The 22,626-nt window shown below is 48.4% G+C and overlaps 1 protein-coding gene and 1 long non-coding RNA gene across 9 annotated transcripts in view; both read left to right on the top strand.

The window, feature by feature from the left end:
* The window catches only part of XAF1 (XIAP associated factor 1), an 11,691-nt gene extending 11,341 nt beyond the window's left edge, over positions 1 to 350 (top strand). For all 7 annotated transcript variants that reach the window (XM_065036592.1, XM_065036594.1, XM_021288776.2 and 4 more), the window contains one exon: positions 199 to 350. The gene's annotated coding sequence lies outside the window, so the exon portion shown is untranslated. The remainder of the gene's footprint in view (positions 1 to 198) is intronic.
* A 1,385-nt stretch (positions 351 to 1,735) lies between these two features.
* The window catches only part of LOC102087512 (uncharacterized), a 174,560-nt gene continuing 153,669 nt past the window's right edge, over positions 1,736 to 22,626 (top strand). Inside the window, exons 1-3 of one of the 2 annotated variants that reach the window (XR_010467301.1) lie at positions 2,314 to 2,815; positions 2,942 to 17,812; positions 18,967 to 19,171. This is a non-coding gene — a long non-coding RNA (uncharacterized LOC102087512). Of the gene's footprint in view, positions 1,875 to 2,313; positions 2,816 to 2,941; positions 17,813 to 18,966; positions 19,172 to 22,626 lie in introns of those variants that run through there. The other variant, XR_010467302.1, reaches the window with a different exon arrangement.

Here is a 22,626-nt window from a genome sequence, read left to right on the forward strand (position 1 = left end):
AAAGTGATAAATAGGGGGGTTGTCTAGTTTTGAATTACAGGACTCGTGTCTTGAAATAAAAGTAAGCACATGGTAATTACGTGGATTATTTGGATTGCGTTGTGGTCTTTTTATATTGTTCAACTGAGTGATGACATGAGAAGGCTGTAAAACTGAAACTTTAAAAATGCTCATAACTGGGCTTGGCTTGTTTTACAGAAGACTCTGCAGCACTCAGCGTTAACCCTGGAAATCGGGAAGTTAAGGCACGTCTTCAGATTGAAGCTTCAACTCAGCGTTAGCAAAAGGCACTGAAAGTGCAATAGCTTTATCGACAAATAAAAGTGACTTGCTACTCTGGATCAAGAACACAGAGTGACTCAGACTTTTATTCTTTATCAAGAGAGGCATTTAAAAGGTTTTACCAGAAAAAGTCATCACTGTAAAAGTGATGGGGACTCAACAGCTGTTATTTGAAATATTTCTGAGCAAGCTTGCCATAGGAATGTATTTTTTCACCTGTTTCAGCAAGGAGAGCAGCATATTTTAAAATGTTTGTTCTGAGGGAGACAAGGAAATTAGGAATTCAGTATTCCTTGTCATGTCGAGTGCCACCAATTCCCCCTGCTCTCACTGAGAGCTGAGGCCTTAGTGTTTTTCAGGGCATGGCTCAGTTAAATAAAAAACCATGAAATCCTGCTCTCCTTCACTTCAGTGACCCTGTGAAACTAGGGCTAGCACAAACAGCGTGGCCTTGGGAGACTGCAGACGCATCCGGGGATAACAGGCTGCACATCCTAACGGAGCTGGTGGAGCGCAGCGGAAGAGTGAAACGCGCAGAGGGCTGGAAGCGTTGTGCCAACGCCCGTGACCGTTCGTGAAGCAGCCTTTGCTGCTTGGCTCTTACATTGATAAACACTACAACATGTTAACAGTTTTACTACAAGGTGCCATTTTCCTCTCATGCACCTTAAGGAACAGACTGCCTTAGCTTATTGAATTACCTGTTATACTGCTTCTCAGAGAACTCGCTTAGCACACCTTCTTGGCATAAGTAATTAAGTTTACTTGGGCTGCAAGCTGTGAACTGTTGATCTTTCTGCCTTGTTAAGCAGAAAGTGTCACAAAACTCGCACCAGAGCGGAAGTCCAGCGCTCCCCCCGCAGCCCTTGGGGCCGGGCCGTGCTGCGGAACCGCCGTGGGCAGCGTGTGCTGCAGCGCCCCCGTGCGGCCGCGGCCGGACCCAGCCGCGCCATGGCGGGAAGCGGCGCCGCGCTGCGGCCGGGCCGTCCCTGCGCCCGGGCCCGCTCCGGCGCTCCAGGCCGCACCGCCCGCCACACTGTCACCGTCCAGGCATTAACCACCGGAGGCTCCCAGCTGGGTTGAAGGCAACAGCATCTGGATAAAGGGAGCAGCAAGTGCCCAAGGGCTGGGGTGCTCCTCAGGTTTTCCTGGGCTGCTTGGGCACCTGTGAGCAGGCAGGAGAGGCAGCTGGGGAGAGTTTGTCTCAGCAAGACAAGAGCCACTTGTGGGCACCCAGAAAATACCAGCCAAGTTAAAATACCTCTCTGAAGTCTCTTGAAAACAGCTGGGAACAATATGGCTCCTCCAGGGCTGAGGAAGGCGCTGCTGCAGCTCCACGGGACGGCGGCTGGTCCTGGCAGTGCTGTGCTCGCCCTTCCGGCAAGGTGAGCCCTGCTCCCAGCTCCACCAGCTCTTCAGGGAGAAAACAAAGCTGTTCTTGTCTGCAGAATGATCTCTTTCTAAATTGCTGAGCTCTAGAGGGTAATGGACTTATTAACTTGCACAGGACTGTATGAAAGCAGCAGTGGCCTGCGCTCGCTGCAGGTCTGAGGGGCCATGAGGGATGTGGACAGGGCGGCGCGAAGTCAGGGGTGAGACGCAAGCTTCCTTTCTCTTTTCCTCATGTTGATTTCAAAATTCCCCAGATTTGTAATCCCATTTGGTGTGAAAGTGTGTCCTGGTTTCATCTGGGACAGTTGACTTTTTTCTGGTAGCTGGTATAGTGCGGTGGTTTGGATTTAAGATGAGAATGACACGGATACCACACCGATGGTTTGCAGCCAGGCCAGGGCTCTCCGGCTCTCCCAGCGCCCTGCAGCGAGGGGCGGGCAGGGGACACGGCCGGGACAGCTGCGCCGCGCTGCCCGAGGGACGCTGCAGACCCCACGGCATGGTGCCCGGGCTGGGGGGGGCCGTGCCCGGGCTGGGGGGGGCCGTGCCCGGGCCGGGGGGCGCCGTGCCCGGGCGGGGGGGGGCCGTGCCCCGGGCCGCGCTCGGGAGCCGGCGGGGGGCCGGCGGGGAGCAGTCGTGCTGTGCGTTCCTCGCCGCAGGGCCAGGCGGGGGCCGAACGGCCGTGTGGTATTCGGCTGCCTGCTGGGCTGCACCACAATAAAGTGGAAAGAGCTGTGGTCGCTAGATGGCGATAAAGAATCGATAAGGGCTTTCCTGTTCAACAGGGAAAGTTTGTAGGAGCTTGGCCTAGATTTGCCCTGGGAGAAAGACCTGGAAGATACTAGAGAAACCATGAAAATAAGTATGCAATCATTCTGCTTGGCAATTGGGATTTGTGTTGTTATTGTCTGTTTCTTAAAAAAAATCAGATAGGTTGGATTTATCAAGCAGAAAAGGACGATCAAATTAAAAGTGTAATTCTGAGTAAGAAGAGGAAGCTCAGCCTTGCTAGCGCGGGTACTCGGAGTACTGACGTTTCACTACACTGGGGTTTCAGTGTATTACCCTGAGTCTTAGGATACATTTTTATTGTTTAGCGTGATCAGGAGGCAATCCAAATCTGGATGACCCTGCTTCCCTGGTAAGTGCTTACCTACGTGCCTCTGCGTGCACTTAGTTTTAAGCGATCTTTTGTCATAGTGAAAACTTTAATACCAATCTATGGGACGCTAGGGTGAAGCACTCCTCGTATTTGTCCTTTTCCCAGGTGCTGTGTGTTTGTGGCTTCTCTTCCGCTACACTGGGGCTGTGTGTATCTTCATTTTGCTTGAAGGTTAATCTCATTTGAAGGCAGAGTTTTGTGTGTACGAACCTGCTCCGAAATACTGTTGTGATTCTTACGGGAAGCAGAAGGACCTTAGTGAAGAAGTTGAACTGCCAGTACAGCCTGCGGTGAGCTGACGGGGAGAAGCTGAGCGACCAGTTTCTGGATTTGCCCACTGCTGTTTCTCGGTGGTTCTGTTGCAAAGGGCAACGTGGGATCTCGGTACTTAATGCTGGCTTTTATGGGGTCTGGATTTTCAATTATCCGGAGGGTAAAAGTCACCAGCTGAGAGCCAGCGCCAGGCCCCCCACCACTTCAGCATGTTTAGAGAAAGAATAAGCAGCATAGTTCTTACAAACCTTACCCAGCTGTGTAACTTGCAAAGTACCTTATGACTGGCAGCTCTTCATTTGCTGTCGAAGGGCTTTCTGGGTTGCTGGAATTGAGTCACTTCGGGATAAAACTTGTCAGGAACTTGAGCCCAACTATTATTTTTGAATTATTATTTAGAAAAAAAAACCACAAAACCTAATCAAACTATTGGATAGATACCCTACAGTATATGAACCTTTCTCCCAGCAATTCCGAAGGAAATTCAGTAAATGTGCAAGTGACCTGTGGGGTGAGTGGCGGTGATTTCGGAGCGGCGCGTGTCGCTCCGCCCGCCGGCCCGGGTGCTGCTGCCTCTGCTGGGCCGGGCAGGTGCGGGTTTCTCGTTGCGTCACCATGATTAATTTATAAGCTCTGAGGTGACACATCATGTTTATTATGGAGATGACTTTCTCGAACGAGCTCCCTGAAATAACCTCCAAGGCTTTGTAAGGAACCTTACCTTTGGTAATTAATTATGCAAACTTACTTTTAATATATCTTTAGGTAATCAGAACAAAATAAGACAGTTGTCTTTGTTAATTATAATGAAAACTTGCTTATGAATATTGTAATTATGCACATTACTGTGTCGCTGTCACTCATGGCTGGGGTACCTTTAGGCGGTATTATTTTCCTCTTATTATCATCGTTAACAAAGGGCTAATGAAAGGGCTGAAGTTAGAGCTGCTGCAGTGTAATTGCAGAAAACATGATTTGCTTGGCCAGATGAGACACTGACGCTGCTTTGACGTTTGCTGTCCCCTGGACCACAGCAACGCACCATTTTGGTGTGCAGGTAAAGCAGAACTTCTTTGTGACCGCTTAAAATTGCTTTTTAAGTATTTGAGAGTACTTCCATTTATTTTTGAGATAAGGCTGTATGTACCCATATCAGCTAAACTAAGTTTTAGTGAAGTGTGCTCGCAGGTCGGGTTTTCTTTGAGGTGGTAAGTCACAAAGCTGAAGGTCCCCTGGCCAGTTCCAGAGAGCTGGACGCGTGTGACAATTAATGATGGACTCAGATGCAGCTTCCTGGTACCTAGCGAGGCCAGGCGCCTTGTCCTGCGGGAGCTGACCGCCCCGACGGGCCAGCTGCGACATCAGGCCGGAGCAGCGTGTTTCTGCCTTTTGCTTTGCTGTTTTTGGAGGGGCGGGCAGAGCGAAGTAGGAGGGAAATTGGCTCTCTGCTGCCTTCTAAAATCAGGAACAAAACTAGCGAATAATAGTCATAACTGAGTTCAAATTTGAAAACTTGGAGGATGGAGAAATAACCAAAAACTCCTAAGATTGCTTTGAAGTCTTGTTTTTAGGTCTGTTTTCATTCCCCAGATATTTAAAACTGTGGACAGGGAGAGAGGAGACTGGTAGAAACATAAGGGGTGGTGTTGGTCCTTGATTTCAGAACCTGACCTAACTGGCTTTGATCTCTGCGAGCAAACCTGCTTCCTGGGCGCGCGCAGGCGCGGCTGCCGCCCGGCGCACTCCAGCTTGCTGGCGCACTCCAGCTTGCTGGCGCACTCCAGCTTGCTGCCGCGCAGTTGGAAGCTACAAGTGTGATGCCACTTCAGCTTTGTAGTTTGCCCTTTTAATTCTGTCTGTTGCTATGGTAGCGGCAGATGATTGCAATCACTGCTGTTTATGTTACAATCTGAGTCACATCAATGGAGAGCTTGGAACCTAAACAATAAAAATCTGACTGAACTGTATACTGCATTTGTTGTTGTACATAACCCATTGTTCACAATAATCAGAATTCATTCAAATATTTTGTTTCTGAAACATTTGGAAAATTCCTTTAACTAAAGGGTTGTCAAATTATAATTTATTTTCAATTCATACTTACCCAGGGCTCTTCATACAGCTGAACAATATTTCTTTTGCCCCGTTTCCTGAGTATATCCTTGAAAACAATTATTTTAACAGCCTTTCTAGTTTCAAAGAAAGGTTACTCTTTTTTACCTTGTACCAGTCATAGTAGTCTTCTAGTATCTAAAATAATAGGTCTTTAAAAAGATAATTCAGTACTTTCTCCCACACTTTGTCTGTCTCGTCAATTTAGGTTACACAGGCTTTTTGAGGAAGGGCTGTGTGTTGTGCTTGTATAAAGGAACTTTGTGAGCTACAGCATTAACAGACTGTAGCGTCAGTTTTTGGTTGTTGAACATCACCTGCTGAGCTTCGGAGAAGTTGAGAGCGAGGGAGGAGAGAGGAAGCCGGTCCGGCGCCCTGAGGGGCCTGGCGACGGTCGTGTCCCCTGCCCGCGGGAGCTGCCGCCACCGCCTCGCTGCGGAGTTCATTTTGCGGACTGCAGCGCTGCCTTTGGAAGGGAATTTATCTAATATTGCAGCAAAACAGCGCGAAATCCTGCGTTCCTGCGGTGTAGGGTCTGTTGGTCCTGGCTCCGGGGGTGAGGCGGGGCCGAGGGTCTCACAGCCGCAGGGTCTCAGGGCCGCCGGTTCGATTCTCCGCTCCAGCACCTGCCGTGTCTCGGCCCGCAGGGCTGCGGCCGCTGCCCCGGTGCCTGCTGCGCAGACCCCGCACTCCCCGGCGCTGTCGGCGGCTCCGGGACGGCTGGGGCTCATCTACTGGGGGGTGCACCTTTTCTTACAGAAAGTTGAATGTAGATGGTCTAAATAGGAGGCTAGCAAGGCAATTTGCTGTTTAAATGACCCAATGCACATCGGGCATATTGAAGAAAAAAGCCATTTCCTAGTGACTAAATCTCATTAAAAAAGCAATTTTCCAATCAATTACAATGCAATTTAGCTGCTAACTGTTTAATTATCAAAAAAGGAGCTATTTTGTTCTCTGTCCCTATATTTATGAACCATGCTTTAAAATCTCATCTTTAGAGTAGCTGTTTGGAGGGATATAACTGCTCTATTGATGCAATTATATTAAAGTTAACGTTTTCAGTTCAATGTATTGTGTAAGTTCAAGGAAATATTGTTTGCACAAAAGCTTCTGAAATAGGAGATACATTGATTTCTACAAAAGCTCGGATCTTTATTATTTTCATGTACTATGAAAATTGTATTATGTAGGTTTTATTAGAGCAGTTTGGTTGTGGGGTTTCTTTATTTTTTTATTTTATTTTACTTTTAATCCTGTGCAAGAGTTTCCGCCCGGGAACATAAACTGAAACGGGCCAGGGCTGCTCTTGGAAGGACGGCTTCTGTCTCCGGAGAGACCGACGCGGGCAGGACTCAGACGCGATCTGTAGGAGCTGGGATGCTGGTGCCTGGTGGTGACTCCTTGTCCTGGGGTAAACAGCGTGGTGAAGGACGCGCTTTCGGGTCAGTTCTGAGAACAGGAAGACGTTGAAGCGGCAGTGGTGCCATGTCTTGTCGTTTTTATTAAAATCTTGCAATACTTGATGTTTCTTCTTAAAGCTCCAGTTTGCAGAGTTATCTGAGACTTTCATAATTCCTTTTTCTAATGCTGTTTCAAGTCTTTGTAGTTTAAAGGAATTCTCAAACCCGCAGATTTTGCAGCCTTCAAGAATGGATTAAAATGAAAAAGGAGGCAAACCTATTGCTTCCTCACAGCTTCTGCTTTTTAATCCTCTCTGGGGGTAGATCCTGAGCGGGTGTAACCCATGGTGGTACGTGACGCTCTCCCGGGCCTCTGGAAGCACCGGTAGCTGGTGCAGAGGTGGCAGAACTCGTGCTGTAACCCCGGCCCGGCCCCGGCGGGTGCGGGTGCCTGGTGCCGCCGCGCGTGAGCGAGCAGAACGGCTCGTGTAGCTCATCTCGTGCCTCCTCTGAGCACGGGGAATGGTGAGGCAAGGGAGCAGGGAGGGCTCTTAATTAGGACATAATTAAATAGGCAATGCTCCAAGATGACATGGGTATTAAACAGTTTAATGGTGATGGTGACTGGATGTCTACATTTTCTTCTTCTTACTCTCACAACTTTTAGATTATTGCAGGAAAGTTGTTGCATAAAACTCCTAAACAGGTCAAGACTCAGGTCACTACGGTGTGGTGTGTAGCGACCGCTTTGCTAACGTCTGCGTGTGAGCAGCTGTAAGTGTGCGTATATAAATAAAACGTGCAAACTCGCGTGTATCCTCGCGAACTGAAATGTGTTTTCGAAACAATCAGTTACCAGCCAAAATTTCACCAAAAAGCCATTCTGCTCAAGTGAGTAATGCAGGAAATATTATTTGCGATAATTACATACCTGAGTTGGATTTACAAAAACACAATTACTTTATACGTAGTTTGGGATGACTTTGATAAACTTGCTCATTTTGTGCTATCAATTTAGAGACGACAGGAATAATTTGTTTATTGAAATTACCATAAATAAACAATGAGACAAGACCTAGATTTATGGTTTAATATTGTAATTGGGTTTTCTGAGGAAAAATAAGTCTTTTGAAAGAGTGAACTTGTAACTGTGTACGCAAAGAAGGTACAGTGTATTGTAGATGGCTTATAAAGTGCCTGTCAGACTGTTTATGTGGGAATCGCATTCAATGCCAAGCTTACTGGGGAGATACAAAATTTAACAAGATCCATTGCAAATTAGGTAAAAAATTTATAAAGGCTTCTGTGTAAGCACACGCGGAGCCGAGGCGGGAGGCGCAGTACGCTGCAGCCCGGCTGCTGAAGGGCTGGTTCCAGGCACGCGTGTGCGCACGTGTCCCTGGCACCCGTGTTCCACGCGGGGTCACAGCGCAGCGGCTGGCGCCAAAAAGGGTGTTTCAGAGGCCCTGCGCAGCGGAGTGGCCGGGGGACGGCGCAGCCCGCGGTGCGGGGCTGTTGGTGACGCTGTCCTGTCCCGTGCTGGTGCTCTGGCTGCGTGGGGCCTTTGCCATGGCCACGCGCTGCTGGGCACATGGCAGCGCTGCCAAACGGCCCGGGGACCCGGCTGTCGCTGAGCGGCCTTATCAACGGCATGGCTGCTGCTGGCACAGCTGCTTGCAGCTCCGTGCCCCGGTCCTCTGAGTCACCCCCTCACCCACGTTGTTATTAGGAATATGTCATCTTTGGAGAGGTTATTATTCGCAGTAATTGCAGAGGGCAGTGTGTCAGACATCAGTTTCGGCTAGTTCCCATCTCCTGTCACCTACTGCTGCCCCTTAGAAAAGAGGTCTTGCCGAGGACAAATTGAGTGGCCTTGCAGGTTATTTGTGCTGTTTTGGGAGGACTTTGTGAATGTGAAAAATGGAGCCTCCACATCCCTGCGGATGGGAACGACTGAGCAGCTGCTTTGGGGCGTTGATGACACCAAGTTCCCGGGCTCCTCACCGGAGCCTGCGGAGGTGCTGGATGGGTACAGGGTCTGGCTTCAGCTCTTACTCTCCTCTGCCATGAGCCACTTTTCTTGCAGTCAGGTCTTACAGTATTTTCAAAGCTTTCAGTGTGCAGAGACTTGCCAAATAGATTTTTCAAAGTTGCCTCGTGCTACCTAAGAGCTGTTGATTTCAGAGCAGGTGTGTTGGAGAGGAGGGCCTGCGCAGGACAGGGGGCTGTGGTGGCGTGGACACATGCAGGCGCATCGTGAGAAGCGCCAGAGGCCAGGAACGCGTTGCAAAGAGCGAGTTTTATTGCAGTCCCCTCTCTCCCGGGGATCTCACAAGCACCTGGGCCACCTTCGCTGTCTGAGGAGCAACCCGCGGGAGGATGGGCCGTGCCAGGTGCCGTTCTCGCGCGCAGCCCGGTCCTGAGCACCCGGCGCTTCAGAGCTTCACTGCGGAGGGAAGAGTCAGCAAAAAGGACTTTGAGAATGTCCTTTAAACTGGGGGGGATCTGCTGAGAACAAATCCCTGCCAAACTTTATAACCTTTCTTGGCAGCTGAACAACAGCTGTTACAGTCTAGTGGTTACTGGATATTACAAACGTTATTTCCAAACACTTGGCTAGCACCTGGGGAGAAAATATATGCCTTGTGGTTGAGTAGCATCTGAGTGCTTCCTTTCAGAGGATGTACGGCTCTAGTGTAATGAATACAGCAATCATCAGGTGCTGGGAGAAAAGGACAAATATTGTCATGATTAAACTGTGAAGGTTAAATGAATCATTTGAGAGGGCTGTGGTGTACTGACATTAGACCTACTGGGGAACACAGAGGGAGGAAAATGCCTTTCTCTGTGTTGTTGGTAGTGTTTTCTATCCCAAATAGAAGGCCTGTTTTATGTATTTTGGTACCCCTTACAATGAAAATGCTGCTGTTATGCGTGTGTTCCTCCTTTAAAACTCCCTCAGCCCGATGAACCGCCCCATAGCTCCTACCGGTGCCGTGGGCGCAGCGCGCAGCGTGGCTCGGGTGTCCGGGAAGCCCAGCGGCCCACGGGGCGGAGGACACAGGCCCTTCCTCTGCAAGGGAGGCACCTAGGCTGCACCTAGGAAACGTCCCTGCCGGGGTCGCAGAACAGTGTCACCTGAAGGCGTAATCTATTTAATCTGTTTGTCTTATTGTGTTGCCATTCAGCCCACATATTCAGTATATACTGATATTTCAGGCTGCAGTTTTGGCTTCCATTTGAATTAAAAATATTGTCTCTACCTTGCCAGTGAAGAAGTGCAGAAAAGCTCATATTGGCTAGCAAGGAGAGTTTTATTTCAGATGTGCAAGAAAGAAGGAAGACGCTCTGTAGTGGCTTGGTGTTGGGTACTTTTATTCTTTTGTAGCTCCTTTGCATTTGTTCACAGAAGCTGAAAACGTAAGCAATCCCTTTCTCTGTCTGCGTGAAGACTGTGCCGTGTTTATGGTTTGGATTTCTAATGTGTCCTCCATCACTATCTGCTGGGTTACTTTGGGCAAAGCATTTTCCTGCCCATTCCCCAGCTGCAAAATGGAGATACTGAAGCTGTTCAGAGCTTAGGGACGTGCGAGTGGAAAGCAATGTAAAAGAACAGCATCTTGTGACATGTAAGGTTTCACCACATCATGCACTAAGGGAAACGGAACTACTAAGTGTTGTTTCTTTTCAGCAGATTTCTCTGAGTTCGTGCTTGTCTTTAACAGAGGAAGTGGCTGTTTCACAAGCCTGAGCTGCACTGCAGTGCACAGCTGTGCCTCTGAGAACTAACTGGATTTGGTACTTACCTTCCTCTTTAAGGCTTTAGAGTTATTGTCCCAGACATAGACCATTGTGGGGGAAACGATTTTTAAGCAGACTTAATCAGATCTTAATTTCACCTGCTTGCATTAAAAATTGTTTCACTGATCATACCTTGAGGTAAATATGGCAAAATCAGCTCTTAATTCTCAGTTACGCTGCTGTCAGCAGCAGAACTCTGAAGCTTGTCTCTCATGCCCTAAGGAAAACTCTGTTTGCTGTACCATGTTCAGAGCGGGGGGGGAAATCATCTATTTTCTGGGATTGCTGGCCCACGGATGCGTTCCAGACTATGCTTGAAAGGAGAACCACTGAGGCTCTGGCTGGTTTTCAGTCTGCACTTCATTTTCTTCTGTCAACTGGCTGCCTGCTGGGTTGCAAACTGTAATCTTCAAATTAGCTGGAAAACAACATCACCAGCCCCCTAAAACAACAAAAAACGGCATGGAGGTTCCTGCAGGCTCTGCATTTTCTGTAGCTCAGGCCTGTCGTTTGGAGTCCAGGGTCCACCCTGCGCGGTTCCCCGCTCTGAGCCGTCTCGGTGTCTGCCGGCGCGCTCCGGCAGCTGCCGCAGGGGCAGGGCGCTGTTCGATGGGCTCTTGCGCAGACAAGCACCCTCCTCTCATTCCCTCTTTTAGGTTTTGAACAAACTTGGACATTGCTCTCAACATTTTTGCTGTTCTCAGTTTGAGGTCACAGTTATAAACCCAGTGCAATCTTTCTTTCCTTCATGTATTCATTTTGTTCTATGTGGAAGATGTTAAAAAATTGCTCAAAGATGTTAGCTCAAGCTACGATAATTTATGAGGGGCTTTATGCTTGTATTTTCTTAAACTAGTCTCCTTTTTTGGCAGCTGATAAGCAGGAATTAGCAAGGCTGGTGTGCAACCCTTGCACAGGTTCCAGGCACGTTGCTGATTTTTTTATTATTAAATTTTGCGCACGAATGAATGATCATCACTGTTATTTTCAGGCCAGCCCTTGATAGCCTGCAGCTGTATGTTGGTGTGTTCGAGATGTTACTGACGGTGGGAGCTGAAATCCCGAGCAGCAGTGAACGCCGTGCTGCAGCCGGGCGGCACCTCCGCCACACGTGTGTCCTTGCACATCTGTGTGCCGGGTTACTGCTCAAGTGCTGCAGCAAGTCCTTGGCCCCTATAGTCGTGGGGTTTCAGTGCAGAAGTCCCATCAGCCTTAGCTGCAGGTGAGCGATGTCCGGGAGAGCGTTACAGCCCGGAGCCCCTGTGCTCCCATCGCGTCGTGGGCTGGTCCTCGTGCTGGTGCCGTGTGGTGAGAACCGCTGGGAACGAGCCCATGGGGCACCAGCCTTGCTTGTGCGGCTGCGTCACAGCATTGTGTGGGGCCCTTTGAAATGATCATCTGCAATCAGAAGGCAAGCATGGCAGGCAGGGGAGCGCAAAATCCAAGGAACTGCATTTTGAAAGCTTCTGGCCATCTATGCAACTGATAGAAGTTGATTGCGGTGGGGCTTGGTTCACTAGCCTCAGCTGAAAATCTGGCTCTGAGTATTTTAGTGTTCTTCTTTACCCAGAAAATGCAAGAAGACTTTTTAAAAAATAAAACATCAAAGAGCCAAGTTTTTCTTATAGCTTTGCTATGACATTTCATAAAGCAGATAATTGTAGAGGAGATAAAAACTCCTGGCATTTTCGAGCAGAGATAGAGGAGATAATTTGCATATAGGTTGAGAAATACCAATGTTAATTGTTTAGTTTTTCCACTGACGTGCTTAAATAACATTCAGTTGAATCCAGAAACAAAGCTGCAAACATGAAGGACAGAGCTGATTGCTGCTGCAGGTTCAACCAAACCAACCTGTGTAAGCTCATCTGGGTGTTCCGGCTCCGGGGGTTGGACTGGAGCAGCTGCCCAGGTCCCTTCCAGCCCTGACATCCGGGGTTCCTTGACCATGGCCTCTGGAATTTGGCCCGGTATAAATATCCCTACTGGATTTTTTTTAATGATGCATTTTGGAAAAATTAAAGCAGTTATGCCACCAATTTTGTAGAGACAATCAGACCTTCTCAAGATGCCTCTGATTTTTCTGTCAAAAGAAATGTCTGTGTTGAAGCTAACAAGGAAATAGAGAGGAAAGGAAATCTGTGCCTGCAAGCACAGCGTAAGTGATAAGAGATGTCAAGAGGATGGGACCAGACTCCGCTCAGTGGTGCCCAACGGTAGGATGGGACTGAAACACAGGACGTTCCATGTGAATATGAGGAAAAGCTTCTTTACTCTGAGGGTGCCAGAGCCTGGCCCAGGCTGCCCCGCGCGGCTGTGCAGTCTCCCTGGAGACATTCAGGCCGCCTGGGCCGACCCTGTGCCGTCGGCTCTGTGACCCTGTGCGCAGGGCTTGGAGCGGGTGGTCTCCAGAGGTCCCCTCAACCCCAGCCATTCCGGGGTTCTGAGATAAACCATCGGGGAAACGGTGCCCGCGGCAGCTCCGAGCCCTGCTGTCCCCGGCGGGCGCTGGGTGGTCTCCGCAGCGCGGCCCTCGGGCGCCCGCCAGGAGAGCAGCGCGAGCCGGGGATCCGGCTGCTCGGGGCCGCGCTGCCTTTCAATATGTTCTCCCGTATGTTTTAACGCTTTTGCATTTCTTCCATCTGTTTCTGGGAAACATGAAGGAATTTAATGATCTTTTCTAGGGTTGTTAAACCAACAGCTGTTGTCATTAATAGAGGACATTCTTTATGGCAGTGTGCAAATTCCAGTGATAAATCCAGCCCGGCTACCCTGTATTTCTTTTTAATGAATACAGCATTTGTACTGAAACTGAGGTTACAAGTATACGGAGTTCTTTAACTATTATTTTAGGATAGAGCTTTTTTTTTCGTCCTCTTGTTCCTAATTGCCTTTTCCATGAAATACCTTTCGTGCTGAGTGAAAGAGAATTTTGCTTGTTTCCATTTTCGCTCCTCCTCCCCTCTGCGCTCCCTGCCAAGAGAGAAACTGGAGCAAAGTTGCTCGGAAGAATGGAATAGATCCCAGTTGGATAACCTGTTGTGATGAAGTTCATTTGCAGAAAGAAATGATCTTTTTCTGTTCACTTTAAAGGTTCCTCTGGCCTGCAAAATCGATGGTGACTTTTGTTGTATTTGGAGCAGATTTTTTGCCTTCAGTGACTTACTGCCCTGAGTTGTAATGAAGACCATAAACATCTGCTTGGATACACTTTATGTCTAATTACAGGCTATCCTGTTTTTCAATACTTTCACTTAATACTGTATAGTAAAGAGGGTTTTGTGCTGCATCACTCTATTTTTCCTACTTTTTTCTTTTTTTTTAAATAGTAACATAACCCAACATAATAATTACAACTTTGACCTCAGTGAAGTGCACAATGTAAGGTACTGATATTTATGTACTTGGACAGTGGCCTCATATCGACCAATGTCAGTAACTAGTCTCAGAAGGGTTCGAGAGCTGCCGGAGCCCTGTGGGCCATCTGGACCCCTGTGGGCCATCTGGACCCCTGTGGGCCATCCCGAGCCCTGCGGGCGGCCCGGAGCCCCGCGGCTCCATTCCAGGCTCGTGCGGCGCAGTGAGGTGCGGTGTGCTGACATCAGACTCCAAACTAGATGTGATTTGAACTTAGTTGTATGTAAACAGCCAGGAGACTTCTGATGAATTTCATTTAGGAGTAATCACTGCATTTGTGTCAGTAATAAATGAAAATGAGATGAAAATGCTTTTCTGTTGTCTTTGGTGACTTATTCATCCTGCACCTTAAAAAAAAAAAAGCACACAACAAAGTAGTTTTTCATCTTGACTGAAATGCATTTTAAAATTAATTGTTTTACTGGCTTGAAAGCTTCATAAATTGGATTAGAATCCCATATATTTACCAGCCTCGGGTAACGGGTGATCTGGCCTGCTTGTTATCTTTCTAATGATTTTCTCACCTGGCGTTTTAATTAAAATAATCCCTGCGCTGGCGTCGCCGGCAGAGGTGGGCAGGAGCAGAAACCTGCTCTCTGCCGGGGGAGATGATTTGGGCTTAAATTACCAATTTAAGGGGGATTTACCAAACCTGCACAAAACACAGATATTGGAACCTGAATTAATTAGCATGGAAATGACTGAGCATGGTTAAATGTATGTGTCTTGTTGTATTCAGCGTTGCGACCATGAGAGGAAAGAATAAGAAATGAAAAAGGTGGGATAAAACAAGCAAGAACAGGAAGAGAAAATACAGCTGTTTCTTAATATGCAGTAGTCCTTTCAAAAAACCTGCAGACCATGCTAATGACTCATAAGTAGTTTCATTGTGGGATATGTATGTCCAAGGGCTTCTGGCTGCAGGGAGGTAACTGACAAACGATTCTGTGTCTATCTAAGGGCTTTGTGCTGTCAGTTGGCACTGCAGTATGTGCCTTCCTTGGGAAATGGAATGCAATAACTGAAACTTAGGGGTCTTCACAGATTGTTTGGTGTATATATGTATTTTTTAATTGCTTTTTTGAGCCAAAACTCTGTTAAAAGCAGCAATCCTTTTCCCAAAGAGCAGGTGCTCAGATACTATGATTGCGAACATCCTATAACTTTGTGGATGTATGGATAGTGGGACAGATGTACAGTGACACAGATAGATGGATTAAACACTTGACATTCACCTCTGCAGAGAGAGATCCTGGTTTGAAATATAAAGTGGAACTGAAATAGAAGTAGAGCTTTTGTGGAATTTCAGCCCTGGTGTGCACAGGTACTTTGAACAAAAATATTAGCGACTTTTTGACAAGCTGGATTTGCAGTTTTGTTCTTTTCAAAGGAGAGAGAAAGCAAAAGGAAAAATGCAGCTTGTCTTTAAAGTGCAGCAAGAGCTCTGCATCATTTATTCCTTGCAGCATTTCCCCTTAAAAAGAACAGGATTAGACCAAAACATGCATCTTTTCTTGTCTATTAAGCTGGGAAGATCCTGCTAATTTAGAGTTCCCAGTTAACCCTTAGCCTGGTCTGTGTTTGCCAGAGCCAGGGGCATTAATTGCCCCAAGCAGCAACATCTGCACAGTCCTCACAGAAGCGGCTCCGTAGGTACAGCCACATCCAGCCCGGTCCCTGACTCGCCCTGGTGACGCCTGGGCTGCCAGTGGCACCTGTGCCTGTCCGCCCTGCCTGCTGAGGGACCGTGTCCCGCGGTGCCGCCGCTCCCCAGCCTGCGCCGCGGGAACCCGGCCCCTGCTGCCCTCCCTGGGGGCGGCCGCGCTCCTGCTGGTGCCCCAAATGCTCACAGTGCTCCCCTCTTGAGAGCTAGGCTTAATCTGCAGTGTTGTCACCGTTCTGTGGAAAAGGTGCGTAAGATTCACTGCATTTCAGAAATGAATCCATCCTGAAAGGGAAGATTGCATTTGAAATATATCTGGGCTTGGTAATGTTTTAAGTGTAATCCCTCTAGCATTTTTCACTTTCAAGGTGACAGTAATTGAAAGATGGATTCCTGCAGTTTTGGCATTCATAATTTGACTGAGAAAAGGTCAACTTCTTCATGGAGTCTTGTTTAAACTGGTAGAACAGCATGGAAATGTCACATTGTCTTTCTGATAGTGTCACCGGTGTTTTGATTAACAACAGGTTCAATCTGTAATGCAGAATAAAACCCAAATGCCACAAATAGCTCAACAAGAGCCTAGTCCAAAGTGCTTGAGACATCAATAGAAAGATTTCCCTTGGTTCCACTAGTTTGGGATCTGCTCTAACTGTTCCTTTCTCCAGGGTAACTGACAATTTCGATTCACCAGTAAGCAGACAAAAAGCTCTCGGAGTTCGTGATTGCAAATCTCCCTAAGTTTGCAAAGCAGAAAAATGTAGACCCAGGATATATGTCCTGCATATAGCATAATGCATAGCAATGAAGCAGTTTAGAAGAAAGTAAGCAAATTAATGGTGCATAATGCACTTCTGACATCTGGGTTATTGCTGCTTTGCTGTGTTTGGGGGCAGTAAGCAATGTGACTGTCCTACTGTATGTAGGTTTGTTATGCAAAGTCAGGGGGCAGCGAAGCGCCTCTTCTCCTCTGTCACAGCATCCCTATGACAGCCTTGATGGAGGCAGGAGCCGACACTTGTGGTTTGCTTTTCAGGAAGCAGCTTTCCTTTTCTGGTGCCAGAGAAGTGGACTTGTTTTAGGTAAACCTGCAGCTTGGAATCTTGCTGTGAAAACAGCCTTGCCAGCTGCTTCCCCTCGTGAAGTGCTGTGAGGTATTTCTATGTGTATTACAGTTGTAACAGCACCAGCTTTTGCAGGGAATCGACTGTGATAAGCAAACCTTCTTTAAAGCTAATCAGCTGAATTGCTGTTTGCCTGGTAGGCTGATTGTGACAAGCAGAAGGACCACTGAAGATGTCACTGCTACTGGAGCAAAATGCCTCTGGTGACGTTAAGATGCAGTGGTAGGACAGCTGACAGGCTGGGGTGCGTGGGTCCCCTGCTGTGACAGCGTTTTCACGTGTGCAAAATGAGTGTGGCAATCCTACCTGCTGGGAGCCTGGCATCCCTCTGCACCGGGTGGAAAAGAACAGGTTAGGCCATGGACCATGGCACAGTTGGGCATTAGGTCCTGATCTTGGCAAGAATAGAGAGAAAAATAAACCGTGTGGAAGAGATCACACAGGAGAATAACGGCCTGGGTTGCTATTTTGAGTTTAAACAAGGATTTGCATTATTTGTGCTCTGAAGGCTGCTGGGGGAGCGGTGTGCCGAGCAATTGTTCCTGTCCGGATTGCTGGCCTGAACTGCAGCAGCGCACTGACCTCAGGTGCCTCAGCCCCGTGAGCAGGGCTGCGTGAAACAGGACAGCAGCACAGCCGTCTGCTAGAAAGGTTGATTTATGCATCGAGGCCAGAGTAATACACAGCCACTGCAGTCATTTTGTCATTACAAGATATTTATACAGATTTCCAAAGGCAGAAAAGTATAAAGTGCTGTGGAAAGTATGGGGAAACAAGGCCCAGACTGGTCGCACTGCGCAAGCCCATGCCCGCACAGCTGGTCCCGACAGCCGAACTCAGCCCCTCTGCCTCTCTTCGGCGCTGGCGGTCCCCGCTCCTGGGCAGCAGAGGAAGGGCCCGGGGTGTGCTGGGCGGAGAGAAGGAAGGGCCCGGGGTGTGCTGGGCAGAGAGGAGGGGAGGGCCCGGGGTGTGCTGGGCAGCAGAGGAAGGGCCCGGGGTGTGCTGGGCGGAGAGAAGGGCGCGGGGTGTGCTGGGCAGAGAGGAAGGGCCCGGGGCGCGCTGGGCGGAGAGAAGGGGAAGGGCCCTTGGGGGCTTGGGCAGGGCGCGGGCGGGCCCACTGCCCCTCGGCGCGCTGCGGGGCCCTGGGCAGACAACAGCCCTTTGTGTGTAGCGGGGGGGTACGGTAAGAAATCCGTGTCCGGAGGTGGGACGTGCCGGGGAGAGGGCAGCGCTGCGGAGCTGAGGGCAGCGCTGCGGAGCTGAGCGCGCCGCCTGCGGTGGTGGCAGGGGATGGAGGTGGAGTGGCTTGTCAGCAGGGCTGGAGAACGCGGTGTCCGGCCCTGCCCTCAGCGGGGCAGTGAACAGGCCGAGGTGTCTGTCGCCTTTGCCTTGAGGTTCCTTGGCGGGAAAGAGCTTTTGGTGAAGGCGGATGAAATGGAGTGGATAACAACGCGCAGGGTGGTGCAGAGGTGCGCTGGCTCACCCGGAGGCAGCGAGCGTGCTGGCACCGGCGCTGCGCACCGGCGGGCCTGCGGTCCCTCGGCAGTCAGCCTGAGCGGTGGTCCCGGTGGCGGGGGCTGTTCGGCTGTCTGTGTTGGCTTCGCTGCTGCCGTCGAGGTTTGAGCAGAAATTATATCTAACAGACTAACTGCTGTGCTCTACAGTGGACTTTAGACAGTACTACATACTTCTCTAGTGGTTTCTTCGCTGATGTGTTAGTATATATTGTCTAATTTCTCTGGACCTCACAGATCTAAGAGACATGCTTCCGTACAGATCTGCTCAGTTTTGAGTACTAAACCACATTTATCTCCAGAGTATAATTCAGTTACTCTTCAAATTCACACACAAACATTGCTCAAATGTTAACTGTTAAGAAATAGCTGCAAAGAAGTATGCAAACTCTCATTAAAATGTTTAACATACTACCTTATGGTTTATTTGCCTATTAAATGTGAGAGGCTTAGTAGTGTTTCCCTTAAATACACCTCAAAGAATTAAACAAGACCATACATCAGCTGATAAGATCTAAACAAGTCAAGTAGTGCAAGAGATAATGGAATCATTTTTATTCTGACCAATGCACATTTTGGAATCCTCTGAATGGCACTTCTGAGCACCGAATTCGCTCAGAATTGATTTCACGTTCAGCTTTCTAACCAGGAAGGCTTGCTTTGGGCTTGTTAGACACTTGGCTGTCCTGTGTGACTCTTTCCTATGCCTAGGTATTTGTTGGTATCAGGAAGTCTTTCTCTAGGAAAAAAATGCAGATTTGCTAATTTTGTTAGCAGAACAAAACACAAGCGAGGTTTCTGTCTGTCTGTCTGTTTTTCACAGTCGTTACCTGGAGTGGCGTTGCTGGTGCCCTGCTAAGCGAAACTCCATGCTATGCGCTTGTGCTTTGCTGCCTGCAGCTGCGTTCCAGGCCCGCGATCTGTACCAGGACTCTAGAAGAGCCGCCAAAGCAGCTGAAGGTAAATGAGAAGACTGCAAGCAGGTTTCAGCAGTGAGAAATAAGGACCCGTCATGTTTTCTGCTGTCGGTGAGTGCTGAAGTTGTCCTCTTTCCAGTCCTTAATCAGCATGCATTTCGCTACATCTGTAATGTGGCTGAAGATAACAAAATGAAACTCATCCGAGCTGCTATTTTAAAGTGCTGCCCCAGCTATGTTATAGTGCATAGAGAAAAGGCTATGTAGAAATACTGCCTTTTTCTAACATAAAAATGGTGTTTGCAGATCAAGGAAACATACTACGGCGGCTTCCTTGCTTTTAATAATGTAGTGGGACAGGCGCTTCATTCTTTTCCCAGTGCAGCAAAGAGCTTTAGATGATAAAGCCCTGCAACCAAACGGCACCGCTATTTTGTAATGTCATCATTGGTGGGGCGGTGATACTCGTGGAGCTATCCTGGCCTGACTTTTTCCAGGGTTTTTGGGAACTTGGCCTACATGGGATTAACAAGTTTAAGAATGCTGAACAAGCAGCATGAAGCTGCAGTTTCTTGGTGTCTTAGTGCGCCCCAGCTCGTGGGGTGAAGTCTGTTGAAAGAGGAGGTTGCTGAAAAAAGTTGAATCATACGCTGTTCTTTCTTGATGTTCCTGGCTCTAATATCACCCTTACTGTGTTTTCGTTCTGCTTGTGGTGGTGTCAGCTAAGGGTATTACTGTTTTCTTGCCCCACCAAGGACTCTGTTCTACTGTAGAGTAATGTTCTAGACATGGGCCGTTGCACTTTAAATGGCAGAGGGGGTGTGTGAATGTCAAATCTGAGTATCTGAAACTGCAATTCAGCCAGCATTCTTTTAGTCTTCCTGACGTGGATGTGAAGAGGCAGCACTGCCTGGTTTCCTGTTCTGCTCTCGGTTTTGTTCCAGGAAGGCTGAGTGGGTTTGGGAAGGCTCTTTGTTTTTCCGTGGCTCTCTTCCTGCCCATGGAAGGGGAGAACGGGAGCAAGGCGTGATGTGCCGTGGGGGTAAACATTCAGCAGTGTTTTGGTAGGCTGCAGATCCTGTTTTTCTGTGCGCTATACAGAGGGTAACTGAGAAATCTGAAAGCAACCGGAGTTTTCCTGGCTGTTAGCATAGATGGATACAGGCCAAAGATGCCTGTCTGTAGAAGTTGCACTCTATCTATCATGAACTCTGTGCAATAAATCCATAGTTCAGGTTTAAGACAGCTCCCAATGTCAGCTCAGTATTGATTCAGCTGCTAACTTTATTGCCAGAGGAGTGACATTCTAAAGAACCGTTGGGCTGCGGATTTCTAAGACATAAAGCATGTGGGGCCAGCTCTCCAAAGCTGTGTGCTTGGTTTAAGGTGCAGATGGGTAACCAGTGGGAATTTCCAGGCCTCCTAATGAGTGAGACGCCGGATTCTGAGAGCAGTCAGTTGGGAGCTAGGCATGTCATCTGTTTATCGTGAATTTTGAAAATGCTTTTGGGCACAAAGACCTACAGTTAAAAAATTATGTAGGGAGCCTGCTTCCCATTGACTTTTAAAGGGGTTTAGAAGCTGTGCTGCACTTACTCATTGCATGTCTTCTGGTTTAACCTTTACTTATTACAATTATTGTGTATTATTTGTCCAGGAGAACCAAGGGGCTCCAGGGAAGGATGGGGCTACATGGTGTTAGTCAGCACATGCGCCAGCCAGAAGATGAAGCCCTGCCTCAGGGGCCTTCCTGCCACTCATACCAAATTTCCCTATGTGGCATTTGGTATTTTCAAGTGTTAGCATTATTAGTGTAACAAATCAGATGAAACGTAGGCTGGTTCAAAAGGAATGACTGTCTGACAAGTTAAATAAGATGGCTTTAGATGGTACACTTGTTGTGATGTTGGGTCTGGGATTTGGAACCTCACACGTGGCTTGTGTGGAACGTACGCAGCGTCACCATGGTTGCTCGGGAAGCGCAGCGGTGCGTGCGGGCTGGAGGAGCTGTGGGCACAGCAGGAGGACGCTGGTTCGGGACAGCTGGCAGGCGGCATTGGAACAGAGGCTGCAGGCTCTGCCGGGCCTGTGGGCGCTCACAGCTCGCAGCGCAGATAGCCGGGCTGGCGCTTGGAAGTGCCCGCATCCCAGCGGAACAGGACTTGTTGGTGTTGGATGCTCTCACTGGTTTTGTTTTGCCTCAGAGGCTGGTGTTCCGTCGGAGAGCTGGAAGAAGCTCAGGAGCAGGCTGATTGTTCACCAGCGATGTTACTGGTGCGGTGGTGCCGTAGAAGAATCAATGCTTCTCCCAGGAAATGCTGGTTCATGCTGAAGACTTTTCTTCTGCGATATCGTGCAGGAAATCGGCCCCAGAGGACTGGGACAACAGCAGTGAGCCCATGGCTAGAAAAGCTGGTCCAAGGAATGTTTTAGAAGTAAGTGGTTTGAGCGCTCAACTGCACTTTTGTAAAGAGTCCATCCCTGAAAGAAATGTGATTCCTGGGAATCTCACTGGCAGCAGCAGTGACTTTAGTAAATCAAACAGCTGGTGCAATTCTGTAATTAAATGTATCAGTTGTGTCTAATTCTACAAATTGGGAACTCTGGATGAATAATTAATAACTGGTGGATCCAGGTCAGATAGCATTATAAGTAACTGTATTTTGCCTTTGAGGCCACTTACCCCAGAAACTGTATTCGGTTATAAACAAAGTCCGTTAAACTCATCAGTGACATACGGCTTGGTTGGCATGATGGGCAGGAGTATGGATGTATTAATGCGTTTCCTCACCTTTTGGTCGCTGTTCTGCTGTTGAGTAGTCTCCAGTGCTCCTGCTTGCCAGCATGATTTCAGGCCAGGTAACGCTGTCTCACCTCAAACACTTCATCTTCTGATAAACTATCAAGACTGCGATCAAAAAACCCTCCTGTTTTGAGAGTCCCCTGTGAACCTATTGTAGGCCGAGACTCTTGAGGCGCAGTTATCACAGGTGCAGCAGGTAAGCTGGCTCCACAGGCCGGACGTGCTGACTGAAAATAACTCAGCTGTCGATTCTGAATGTTAATCTTGCCTGGTTTAGAGATTGTGCACTACCAGAGCTCTCCTTTTCCTCAGGATAAAATGAGATTGCCGTTTGGAAATTCTCTTTGCTTTCCTTGTTTTCTTGGTGCTCGTCTGCTGCCAGTCTTACCAGGATGAGCTTCAGCAGCCACAGCTTGCAAATTTAACTGGTCATTCGAATGTCCCTGAGGATATGTCAGTTGCTGTAATTTAACAAAATGTCAGCCCTGGAAGAGACAGCCATGAGAAAGGATATAGCGGGTCATTCATCTTGGTCAGCAATACTGCCCGAAAAGGTGGAGACTTGTTTCTTGATACTGAGAGTGCTGGAAAGTTTCTGATTGTCACCTCTTCATTGCTGCGTCGCAGTTTATATTGGCTGAGGAGCTCGCCGGATTTCCCGAAACAAGGTTTCCTGAGTTGCTGTGGTTTTTGCCAGTTTTGTTCTCTGGATTACATCAATGGTAAATGCTTTGTTTCTAGGGAAAGAAACAAATGAAACAGG

This window comes from Columba livia, chromosome 20 (assembly GCF_036013475.1).
Source record: "Columba livia isolate bColLiv1 breed racing homer chromosome 20, bColLiv1.pat.W.v2, whole genome shotgun sequence".
NCBI lineage: Eukaryota > Metazoa > Chordata > Aves > Columbiformes > Columbidae > Columba > Columba livia.